A 14,399-nucleotide genomic window follows, 5' to 3' on the forward strand; every position below is an offset into this window, starting at 1 on the left:
AGTGGTTGAGCACTTGGTAACCGTACTTAACATTTAATCAACGTCGCATATTCCCTTTATTATGAAATCTCACTACACCGTACCAAGTGTAGTCTCCAAAACGAAGTACTGTGCAACCGTTGAATACTGGTCGTCCAGTCCGGTTGGGGTTGTCAGGCCCGATAGATCTATCAACAGGATTCGCGTTTACAATACCCATGTAAATTGTAGTTACCAAGCTACAGGGAAATATGCCAGTGGTACAACTCAACGTAGAATATATATTTTTAGTCACTTGTGTCTATTTCGTAAAGCATTTATAAAAGTAGCGCATGTATTCTCAGCCCAAAAATGTATATTGCAAAAGCGATTAAAAAGGGAGCAAATGAAACTCACCTATTGTATTTTGTAGTAAAAATACATATAACGTCATTTAACAAGTGTAGGGTTGACCTTGGATTCACGAACCTATATTATTTATATTTATATTAACACACATTATTGTAATCGAACAAATTTTCATATATTACTAATAGTTGTTTGATAAAATCATATTGATAATGATATAAAAAGTTGTTTAATTTTACAATAATATTAATAATAGTTATTATGATAATAATATTGATACTAGTATTAATAATATTGATTATTATAATATAAAATTTATAATATTAATGTAAGAATAATAATAATAATATTGATAATAATACTAATTTTGATAAAAAGATAATCTTTCTAAAAAAAATATAATAATACTTTTTAATAAAAATGATAGTTTTTAATAATAATAATAATAATAATAATTATAAAACTACCTTAAAAGCTTTCCTATAACGAAATTGCAAAGCCCGAGCTCGAACCCACGACCTTTGATAATCATCAACACTCTAACCATTACTCCATCCATTCATTTATGTTCTAGTAAAGATTTAAATTCTTTTAGACTAACTTTTCTCTCTCCTTCCTAATTCATCATCTTCAAACAACATCATCGCCTAATGTATCATTTTGATCATCAATGATTTTATTATTAGTCTTAATCATACCTTACAACATCAACCTATATCTATCATGATCATCACATCATTATTGTGCTACTTCCATAGTGATTCATCTAACATCATGAACTCATTATTCTTAATCATCATTTTACTATATCACGACATCATCATGAAGTTTCACCTCATCATTCATCTTAATATGTTTACGGTTGTATTTATAACCCATAGGATAGTGGATCGGCCCACAAACAACAAATAACATGTCGATCCAATTAAGTAGTTTCACAAGTCCATCTTTTTTTTTACAAGCCCAATATGAGAAACCCAATTCAATGGTTAGTGATATGTTGGGATTAAAGGTTAATCGATTAGCTATTTATTTTGTGGTGGGTTCCTTTTCGGAGAAAACAAAAAAAAAGAACAAACACCATATTACTTTCATCATTATTTATCCATTAATTTTTATCATCTTTCCTTATCATTAATATCTTAAGATTATTATGATAATCATTATCATCAACTTAACCACTATCTACACGCTATCATCTTCATATTCTTATTAACACCGTAGCGTCAAACCGAAAGGTGACAGTAAATTCAAGGATGTATTTTGTATAGTTTGTCGTCAACAACCAAGAATAACAAGGACCCGGTTCAAGTAACGTGTGGTTATAATAGAAACGAATAGCAGGTTAATGTATTCTATGGTGATGTTATTGGGTTGTTCTTGGAATCTTTGTTCCGGTTAGTAGTGGTAGTAAGAAAACGTGTGGGTCACGGTGAAGATGAGAGCCGAAGGTTTTGATGGTGTCGCGAAGAAGAAGAAAGGAGAGAGAAAGGTAGGGTGACAGAGTGGTGGTGATGAGGTGAGTGAGTGGTTTAGGGTTGGGACTCAATTGAAACAGAAAAACATAATATCGAGTAAGTGGTAGTTTGGTGAGGTGTTGAAATCGAATAGTATATAAGTGGGTTACGTGATGATTTGCAGCTAAGAAGCAAGTGGTTCTCGGTTTAGATTACTAATCGGACCAGAAGTAGTGATAAATTTGTAGGTGGTTGTGGCTTGATGGTTCATGGTGGAGTGGTGAGGTGATTGTGGTTGTTGTTTACATCGATAAAATAAACACAACAGAATTAATAGTGCAGTAACAGAATTGGGGTAATTGGTGGTGATTAAGTGTCTCGGTGATGGAGGTGATGAGAGGCGAGATGGTGGTGATGATGGAAGGCCGAGGGTGATGATGAAGGGTGACTATATATCTGCCTATATCTATATGTATATGTATATTGTATATAGCAATAAATGGATGAGATAGATGGAAAAGTGAAAATGGGTTAGTGCTCACATTCAGTATGTAGGTAGAATATATATTCATATATAATCTAATGGAGACAATTGACACCAAACAAACACAATATTTTATAATAATATGATAATAATATTACATACTTAAGAAGGAAACGTGCTCAAATATAAATAAAAAAAATCTGCCGACACTTTCAATAGGGTTTTTATATCGTGGTCCATTGCTAAACAGTTACGGATAAAAGTGTTCCTAAAAATCCCAAATTTTAATATTAATTATCTTTATTTATTTAAGTCATTAGGGTATGAAAACTGGTCATTAATTCTTAAACAAAAATTAACTCATTGTTCACTCCCGATCCCAGGTAAAATAAAAATAAAAAAAAATTAAAACTTAACAAATAGTTCTTAAATACATATTGAATAGGTCTATAAATGATATAACTCATTTTCGAATCACCGATTATTTTAAAATCACATAAGTTCGAATTAAGCTTCTCTAAATAATAATCAAAACGTCCATCTAGTATTACTACTATTAAATAATTATATTTGATATTCTCTATATATACATACAGATTTATTTTAATAACAATTTTATTATATCGTATATTATTATTTTAAGTTATTATATACATACATATATTTATATTTATATGTACACACATTCATTTACAAATAATGGTTCGTGAATCGTCGGGAATGGTCGAAGTTAAATAAATATATATGAAATAGTTCCAAATTTTTTTTAGACTCAACCTAACAGATTTTCTTATCGTGTCAAAAACACTAAATTGTATCGAGAGTTTGGTTTAAAATTAGTCGAAATTTTCCGGGTCGTCACAGTACCTACCTGTTAAAGAAATTTCGTCCCGAAATTTGAGTAAGGTCGTCATGGTTAACAATAAGAAATTTTTTTTTTTTTGACGTATATGAGTTGAATAATAGAGTTTTTATCACCATAGAATAAGTTGGATAAAACGATTCGATTACTTGATACGTACGAGTGAAGCTATCCTAAAAGATTGAGATTAGGTAATAGATATTCGTCTTGACTTTTGACGTAGTCATGGTTGAATTTAGAAAATAAGGTGTGTCTTAACTTCTGACGTTGTCTTGGTAGAAATTCCGGAATTTAAGGGATTTAAAGAAAATCGTCGGAATCTAAAAGATTTGATTCTTTGGTGAGTAAGGAAATTAAGATCTCTATAATTAAATACGGTGATCTGCCTCGATTACTCGGTCTGATATTTCCACTATAAATGAACTCCTTCCATTCCATTATTCTCACTACTCCTATACTTTCTTCCTTAATTCATACTTTCCAAGATCAGGGAAATGCTCAATCCAGTTCTAATCCTTGATATTTTCCTGATTATCGTATCAATCATTCTTCTTTTTCAACTACCACCAGAGGAATCTGTTTACTTATACTATGCTCTAGTGATTATTGTATTTATAATCCTCCCGTGTCTTTATATTGCTATACGCACTGTTATCCATGGTTTGTAATTTTGTTGTTGTTGTTGGGCTTTGTATTTTCCCTTATATATCGGAGTTTCATGCTCTTGTCTTCTTTTCCCGACTTTAAGTCAAGCGAATAATTGTCCAGAATTCGTAGATAAAGAGTTTCGAATGATTATAATGTTCTAAGCTGGAAGGAACGTGATAGCACGATTTGATTTTCAAATTTATCAAAATCACTGAGAATAGAACTGTCAAGAATATACTTTCTTGATATGTTCAGAAGTTATGTAGAATGAAAGAGTTATGTAACATAACACATGATGACGTTATGATCTGTGAATCAACATGTTCCATTACAAAATTTAGCATGACTTACTGTAATATAATCACGTTGATCAAGTGTCATTATATTATACTAACTCATGCTTCAATTCCCAACACTTCTCCACAATTCATTCATAATTTATAATTAGATTTTACAGAAATTTCTAACATAATGGAATACAGAAAGCACTATGAGGTAGAAAATTTCGGACAAGAATATTTATGAAAATATCCTCAAAAATATCGAAGATATTTGTGATGATATTTTGGAATTTCTAAGTTCGAAGGTTGATGAAGAAGAATTTTCCGCAAGATTTTAACATGACTTCGAAGCAAGATATTCTCTAAAGATTTCATCGGATCCAGAATTACCTGGATTCTTTGAATATAGGGTTTGGTCCCTGTATTTGTCCTTGGTCTCCTTCATGGTTAGCTCAATCCGTTTTTCATTACCAAATTTTCTATCGAGCGTTCCCAACACTCCATTCTTTTATCATCACTTTTGGCCATTAAGACCATCTACAACATGGTGCTTCGTCAGCATTTTCAAAGTTAACGAATCTGGATCATCGGTTATCAAACCGAGGGTTTTCAAGAATATTGAAGGTTTTTAGATGATTAAACGCTTATTGTAATCGTCAAGATATAAATGAGGTTTAAGATGAGATCAAGTGGCAAACTTGAAGAAATGTTTAGTTTCATATGTTACAATCAATATTTTAATTCATTTTAATTGTCCAATATTATTAGTCCACAGTCGATAGTCCATAGTTAACAATCCAATAATTCATATATAGATTAATATATAATATTCGAATTAATTAATACGTATCGTGACCCGTGTACCGGTCTCAGTATTGATCACAACTCAAACTATATATATATTTTAGAATCAACCTCAACCCTGTATAGCTAACTCCGTCATTTGCATATAGAGTGTCTATGGTTGTTCCAAGATAGATATATAGATGGGTCAATATGATATGTCGAAGCCTTGTATACGTGTCCCGTTATTTAAAGTGTATAAATAAATAACAGAAATTAAATAACGATAAATAAAGTGCGTAAAGTAAATAACAGAAATTAAATAACGATAAATTAAATGCGTAAAGTAAATAACAGAATTTAAATGACGATAAATAAAATTGCGATAATTAAATTGCGATAAATAAAATATAATCAGTTAGCTAGGAACAGTTAGCCGGAATAGTTAGCGTGGATTCTTAACAAAATTTCAATTAGTTAATTCATTTGTTTCTAACAAATTTTATTTTGTCCAATGTTTCCTTCATTATGCCACTTGTTAGATTCTGATATGTCAAAATCCAAATATGAAATTGAATGAAAATGGTTGTTCTGCGGTGAACGGATACGTATATCGGTGGATGTAAGTAGGATAGTAAACGACTGTTAAATCAGCTTCGTAGAATGTACATTGTAACTTATTAATGTGAAATCTGAATATTCCTCGGGTATTACCTACCCGTTAAAATATTTTTCACAATTAACACTTTGTACTAAAGAATTTTTAATTACAATCTTTATGAAAACATATATACATATATATTTTCTTCAGATGCAATCATGGATTTAATGAGTTAATATGACATTAATCTCATTTGATTTACCGTTAGAACTAGAATACATAATCTCTAAAACATTAGAGATTACATAATCACTATGTCGAACTAAGATAAATGATGTAGAACGTCATGTAGAACGATGATTATACTCGAGGTACAGAATGAAATGTCGAAGCTGGTGACGCGGATGTTGTTCTTGGTGGTACTAGTGCTGTTGGTACTGAGGCTGGTGATGTTACTGGTGTTGATGATACTGCTAGTGCTTGCAAATTGTGTACCGTGCTCTCTAAAGTTAACACCCGAGCTCGGAGTTCTTTAACTTCTTCTACTAACCCTGGTTGGTTATCAGTGTGAGGTAGAGGTCGGATATCTTCTCTAGTTCCATTAATGGTAGCCTCAAGACGAAAAATTCTTGCAAAAAGGGTATAAACGGTGTTGCGAACAGGTTCGCCGGTGAGCGGGTCGAGCACTCCGACGTTAGGTGGTAAGTTCGGCTCATGATATGGAGTACCTTCTTCATTTCTCCATAGGGTAAGTATTTCGCGAACCCATCCCCACTTTCTAAAGAAATCACGGTAGTTGGTCAGTTGGTGCGCTCCCGTCACGCTATCTTCGGAGTCAGAAGAACTTGGTCGATTCGTAGAGGCCATCGTACGCGATCACAGAAAAGATTTTTGATATGAAAAGCTTAGTGACAGCAAATGATAGTTGGATGATATTCTCAATGCATAATATGCCTAGATATATATAGTACCAGGATCCCTTAAATTACGGAGAAATTTACGGAAGATATCAGGCAAAGTTTACCATAATAGATACGCTAAGATATAAATTTGTCTATACACTATCTATGCAATAAAGGCAGTAAGGCATGTCTAGACTTAGGAATGATTAGCAGAAAATTTTCCACTAGGAATGATATACAATACTTATAATATGCAGCTAAGGTCGAAGTCCAGACTCGCTAATGCATCCTAACAACTATCAGTTAGACACACTAATGCAAGACCTGGTTCGCTAGGACCAACGCTCTGATACCACCTGTGACGACCCCGTCCTAATCCTCCTGGACGAAATCATCAACATCTGGTCCCATTGCGATGATCGACTCCAAGTAATGTCCTTAAATTGAGCAAATGCACAGCGGAAGTCTTAATTCGTACCTGAGAATAAACATGCTTTAAAGTGCCAACCAAAAGGTTGGTGAGTTCATAGGTTTATCATAACAATCATTTCAATATTTTAATAGACCACAAGATTTCATAATCATAAACATAATACACTCGCAAGTGTATGTAGAGCATTCTAAGTGGTTGAGCACTTGGTAACCGTACTTAACATTTAATCAACGTCGCATATTCCCTTTATTATGAAATCTCACTACACCGTACCAAGTGTAGTCACCAAAACGAAGTACTGTGCAACCGTTGAATACTGGTCGTCCAGTCCGGTTGGGGTTGTCAGGCCCGATAGATCTATCAACAGGATTCGCGTTTACAATACCCATGTAAATTGTAGTTACCAAGCTACAGGGAAATATGCCAGTGGTACAACTCAACGTAGAATATATATTTTTAGTCACTTGTGTCTATTTCGTAAAGCATTTATAAAAGTAGCGCATGTATTCTCAGCCCAAAAATGTATATTGCAAAAGCGATTAAAAAGGGAGCAAATGAAACTCACCTATTGTATTTTGTAGTAAAAATACATATAACGTCATTTAACAAGTGTAGGGTTGACCTTGGATTCACGAACCTATATTATTTATATTTATATTAACACACATTATTGTAATCGAACAAATTTTCATATATTACTAATAGTTGTTTGATAAAATCATATTGATAATGATATAAAAAGTTGTTTAATTTTACAATAATATTAATAATAGTTATTATGATAATAATATTGATACTAGTATTAATAATATTGATTATTATAATATAAAATTTATAATATTAATGTAAGAATAATAATAATAATATTGATAATAATACTAATTTTGATAAAAAGATAATCTTTCTAAAAAAAATATAATAATACTTTTTAATAAAAATGATAGTTTTTAATAATAATAATAATAATAATAATAATAATAATTATAAAACTACCTTAAAAGCTTTCCTATAACGAAATTGCAAAGCCCGAGCTCGAACCCACGACCTTTGATAATCATCAACACTCTAACCATTACTCCATCCATTCATTTATGTTCTAGTAAAGATTTAAATTCTTTTAGACTAACTTTTCTCTCTCCTTCCTAATTCATCATCTTCAAACAACATCATCGCCTAATGTATCATTTTGATCATCAATGATTTTATTATTAGTCTTCATCATACCTTACAACATCAACCTATATCTATCATGATCATCACATCATTATTTTGCTACTTCCATAGTGATTCATCTAACATCATGAACTCATTATTCTTAATCATCATTTTACTATATCACGACATCATCATGAAGTTTCACCTCATCATTCATCTTAATATGTTTACGGTTGTATTTATAACCCATAGGATAGTGGATCGGCCCACAAACAACAAATAACATGTCAATCCAATTAAGTAGTTTCACAAGTCCATCTTTTTTTTTACAAGCCCAATATGAGAAACCCAATTCAATGGTTAGTGATATGTTGGGATTAAAGGTTAATCGATTAGCTATTTATTTTGTGGTGGGTTCCTTTTCGGAGAAAACAAAAAAAAAGAACAGACACCATATTACTTTCATCATTATTTATCCATTAATTTTTATCATCTTTCCTTATCATTAATATCTTAAGATTATTATGATAATCATTATCATCAACTTAACCACTATCTACACGCTATCATCTTCATATTCTTATTAACACCGTAGCGTCAAACCGAAAGGTGACAGTAAATTCAAGGATGTATTTTGTATAGTTTGTCGTCAACAACCAAGAATAACAAGGACCCGGTTCAAGTAACGTGTGGTTATAATAGAAACGAATAGCAGGTTAATGTATTCTATGGTGATGTTATTGGGTTGTTCTTGGAATCTTTGTTCCGGTTAGTAGTGGTAGTAAGAAAACGTGTGGGTCACGGTGAAGATGAGAGCCGAAGGTTTTGATGGTGTCGCGAAGAAGAAGAAAGGAGAGAGAAAGGTAGGGTGACAGAGTGGTGGTGATGAGGTGAGTGAGTGGTTTAGGGTTGGGACTCAATTGAAACAGAAAAACATAATATCGAGTAAGTGGTAGTTTGGTGAGGTGTTGAAATCGAATAGTATATAAGTGGGTTACGTGATGATTTGCAGCTAAGAAGCAAGTGGTTCTCGGTTTAGATTACTAATCGGACCAGAAGTAGTGATAAATTTGTAGGTGGTTGTGGCTTGATGGTTCATGGTGGAGTGGTGAGGTGATTGTGGTTGTTGTTTACATCGATAAAATAAACACAACAGAATTAATAGTGCAGTAACAGAATTGGGGTAATTGGTGGTGATTAAGTGTCTCGGTGATGGAGGTGATGAGAGGCGAGATGGTGGTGATGATGGAAGGCCGAGGGTGATGATGAAGGGTGACTATATCTCTGCCTATATCTATATGTATATGTATATTGTATATAGCAATAAATGGATGAGATAGATGGAAAAGTGAAAATGGGTTAGTGCTCACATTCAGTATGTAGGTAGAATATATATTCATATATAATCTAATGGAGACAATTGACACCAAACAAACACAGTATTTTATAATAATATGATAATAATATTACATACTTAAAAAGGAAACGTGCTCAAATATAAATAAAAAAATCTGCCGACACTTTCAATAGGGTTTTTATATCGTGGTCCATTGCTAAACAGTTACGGATAAAAGTGTTCCTAAAAATCCCAAATTTTAATATTAATTATCTTTATTTATTTAAGTCATTAGGGTATGAAAACTGGTCATTAATTCTTAAACAAAAATTAACTCATTGTTCACTCCCGATCCCAGGTAAAATAAAAATAAAAAAAAATTAAAACTTAACAAATAGTTCTTAAATACATATTGAATAGGTCTATAAATGATATAACTCATTTTCGAATCACCGATTATTTTAAAATCACATAAGTTCGAATTAAGCTTCTCTAAATAATAATCAAAACGTCCATCTAGTATTACTACTATTAAATAATTATATTTGATATTCTCTATATATACATACAGATTTATTTTAATAACAATTTTATTATATCGTATATTATTATTTTAAGTTATTATATACATACATATATTTATATTTATATGTACACACATTCATTTACAAATAATGGTTCGTGAATCGTCGGGAATGGTCGAAGTTAAATAAATATATATGAAATAGTTCCAAATTTTTTTTAGACTCAACCTAATAGATTTTCTTATCGTGTCAAAAACACTAAATTGTATCGAGAGTTTGGTTTAAAATTAGTCTAAATTTTCCCGGTCGTCACACCCAACAACAACCCAGAAATCACAAACTGCATATATCAATGCATATAGCAATATAAAGACACGGGAGAACTAAAAACACTATAAAACCAAGAGTATAGTAGAAGTAAATAGATTCTTCCTGAGGCAGATGAAAAAGAAGAGCGACAGATATGAAAGTGAGGAGTATATCAAGAATCAGCACTGGATGAAGCATATTGACAAATACTTTAAAATATGAGTTGAGAAGGTGTGAGTTGTAAGAAAACAAATGAGGTGGATTTATATTGAAATATCCGACAGAGAAATCAAAATGGATTATCGCATTAATTCGAAGAGGATCATAATTTCCTTAATCGCCGAATAATCAAATCCAATATAGATTACAAAGATTTTCTTTTCGAAGATCAATCGTGATGACGTCAAAAGATACGACGAATCACTATTATCTTATTTCATTCATTTACGATAACTTCACTCACACGCTTCGAGTAATCGAATTATTTTATCCATTCTTCTTAAACATGATAAAACTCTATAATCGTTATAATAACATTCTCATTGTTAGTCATGACGACCTCTATCAAATTTCGGGGACGAAATTTCTTTAACGGGTAGGTACTGTGACGACCCGGAAATTTCTGACCAAATTTAAACTTTAATCTTTATATTATTCCGACACTATAAGAAAAGTTTGTTAAGTTAAATCTCAAGAATTTTAAACTGTGTTCATACATTCATTATTACCTCGACCAAATTCCGACGATTCATGAACCGTTATATATAAATAGATATGTATATGTATATATATATATATATATATATATATATATATATATTATAACTTGAGAATATTAATAAAGTATTAAACGTATAATACTTTACACGAACGTATTTGTTTCAATATGATTTTTGACGAAATTAAAAAAAATATATTAAATGATTGAATTATCAGAAACATTGAATTATGATTACAAGTCTCTGTTGAGAGGTCCACTATAATTTGAGAAAATCTATTCCTCTTAATGATATTCAGAATAATTTGTAAAGCTATTTATAAATAAAAACAAAAAGTGTCATTTACGAAAGTTAGACAAAAGTTAGTGGAGAATTGGTTTCCATAATATTCTATTAATCTATTTTCAAACGTACAAAGACGTTTTCAGTTTAAAAAGAACTTTATTATTAAAATGTATATAACTTTTATAAATATCTAGAATCACTTTTGACAACTCATTACTTAACCAGTATAATAAATATAACGATATTTATATTTTATTTCATTAAATATATATAACGATTTAAATTAATATTATATATATACGTGTATTATACATACATAGTTTTTATACTTTTACTATACTTTAACTTTACCTTTACTTTACTTTAACTTTAATAATTCACTTTAATAATTCATACTTTAATAATTCACTTTAATAATTCATACTTTAATAATTCACTTTAATAATTCATACTTTAATAATTCACTTTAATAATTCATACTTTAATAATTCACTTTAATAATTCATACTTTAATAATTCACTTTAATAATTCATACTTTAATAATTCACTTTAATAATTCAAAAATCTATTATAAATAGAATTTAATAGGTTTCATTATTTCATAGAAACTTGAAAATATATTTCTCTAAACTCTCTCAATCGATTTATATATATATATATATATATTTGCTCTGTATTATTTCAAGATATTATTAGTATATATAAAATATTACGACGGAGTGCTGTCCGAGTGATTTCAAAATAGTTTTTTTGAATGAGTTGAAGCTAAGAAAATTATGGGTTATAGCTATGGAGGTGATGGGTATGGTTCATGGGTATGCTCGTGAGGTCAATCTAGTGTTTATCATCTCCGTTGCGTCTACGTACTTTCCTGCAATATTGAATCTCAATATTGATGCGTTCGTGAATTCGAGGCCAACCTTGCACTTGTTAAATGACGTTATATGTATTTTTACTACGAAATACAGTATTGTGAGTTTCATTTGCTCCCTTTTTAATTACTTTTGCAATATATATTTTTGGGCTGAGAATACATGCGCTGTTTTATAAATGTTTTACGAAATAGGCACAAGTACTAAAACTAATTCTATGTGGGTTTAAACCAGAAATATACCCTTAGCTTGGTAACATTAAACTACTTGTCTATGTACGGTAGGCGCGAATCCTAAAGATAGATCTATTGGGTCTGACAAACCCCATCCTGAATATGGGATGCTTTAGTACTTCGAGGTTATTTTAAACACACCTGATCTGGTGTACTTCAGAGGGTAAAACATGAACGTTAAGGCTTGTTACCGGGTGCCTACAACTTATAGAATACTTTTATACACTTGCGAGTGTACATATATTTATAAACGGAAATCTTGTGGTCTATTAATATATTAAAATGATTGTTATGATAAACCTATGAACTCACCAACCTTTTGGTTGACACTTTAAAGCATGTTTATTCTCAGGTATTAAAGAAATCTTCCGCTGTGCATTAGCTCATTTTAAGGATATTACTTGGAGTCATTCATGGCATATTTTGAAAGACGTTGCATTCGAGTCATTGAGTTCATCAAGATTATTATTAAGCCAATTATAGTTGGATGTATTATGAAATGGTGTGCATGCCGTCAACTTTCGTTGTAAAGAAAGTTTGTCTTTTAAAAACGAATGCAATGTTTGTAAAATGTATCATATAGAGGTCAAATACCTCGCGATGTAATCAACTATTGTGAATCGTTTATAATGTATATGAACGGGTCCTTTCAGTAGGTGGATGGATGTGGTAAAAGATTATGATTGTGAAATTTTATATCATCCGGGCAAGGCTAATGTGGTCGCGGATGCGTTAAGTAGAAAGAGCCAACATCCGGCGATACGAGTAGGATCGTTACGCATGATTATTACTAACGATTTTCTTGTAAAGCTTGGTGAGATTCAAATTGAAGCTTTCCTTCACAACAAGCATGAAGAGCGGATTGTGGGGTAAACGGAGTCTATTACATTAGGCCCGCATAGCTTGTTATCTTTTCAATGAAGAGTGTGGGTGCCTAAGATGGGTGGTTACCGATAAGTGCTCCTTGATGAAGCACATAAGTCAAAGTATTCCATTCATCCGGGTGCAACGAAAATGTACCTTGATTTAAAGAAGGAGTATTGGTGGCCGGGCATGAAACGTGATGTTGTTAAGTATGTTGAGCAATGCGTCACATGTTTGCAAGTTAAAGCCGAAAACCAAAAGCCGTACGGTAAGTTACAACCATTGGAAGTCCCGAAATGGAAATGGGAGCACATTACCATGGACTTAATTACCAAGTTACCAAAGACGGCGAGAACCCAATATGATACGATTTGGGTGATAGTTGATCGATTGACGAAGAGTGCTTTGTTTCTTCCCATTCGGGAAATGATATCATCGGAGACTTTGTCTAAGTTGTTTATCAAGAAGGTGATATCGAGACATGGAGTTCCTATATCTATTGTTTTGGATCGAGATACTCATTTCACGTCTTGGTTTTGGAATAAGTTTCATGAAGATATGGGTACTCAATTGAAAATGAGCACGGCGTATCATCCTCAAACGAACGGTCAAACCGAGCGTACAAACCAAACGTTGGAGGATATGTTAAGGGCGTGTATTATTGATTTTGGTGGTAGTTGGGATGAGCACTTACCATTGGTGGAATTCTCGTAAAATAATAGTTACCACACTAGTATTGGAATGCCACCTTATGAGATGCTTTATGGGCGTAGGTGTCAAATTCCTATTTGTTGGGGTGAAGTGGGACAACGAGAAATCGGGAGTACCGATTTAGTCCTAGAGATGAATAGTAAAATTGAGATGATTCGGGCTCGACTTAAAGCGGCGCAAGATAGACAAAAGTCTTATGCCGATAAAGGTAGACGAACGATCGAATTTCAAGAAGGTGACATGGTGATGCTTAAGGTCTCTCCATGGAAAGGTGTTATTCAGTTCCGCGACATACAGCGGAAGATTTCTTTCATACCTGAGAATAAACATGCTTTAAAGTGTCAACCAAAAGGTTGGTGAGTTCATAGGTTTATCATAAACAATAAAATTCATCATTTGGATAGACCATAAGATTTAAATACAGTACACCTATCTCGTGTACGAAACTATTTTTCATAATGCTTGGCAGAGTAGGTTCGTATCCTTTTCTCCCCCGTAGGTTGCCTCGCGATTTTTAATAACCGTACACCAAGGTTGGAGAATTCGGATCTCGGAGAGATCTCGTTTGGAATTTTTTTAGGGAGATCTCGGCATCACGGAATAATCTTGGGG

The sequence above is a fragment of the Rutidosis leptorrhynchoides genome, chromosome 2 (genome assembly GCF_046630445.1).
Source record: "Rutidosis leptorrhynchoides isolate AG116_Rl617_1_P2 chromosome 2, CSIRO_AGI_Rlap_v1, whole genome shotgun sequence".
NCBI lineage: Eukaryota > Viridiplantae > Streptophyta > Magnoliopsida > Asterales > Asteraceae > Rutidosis > Rutidosis leptorrhynchoides.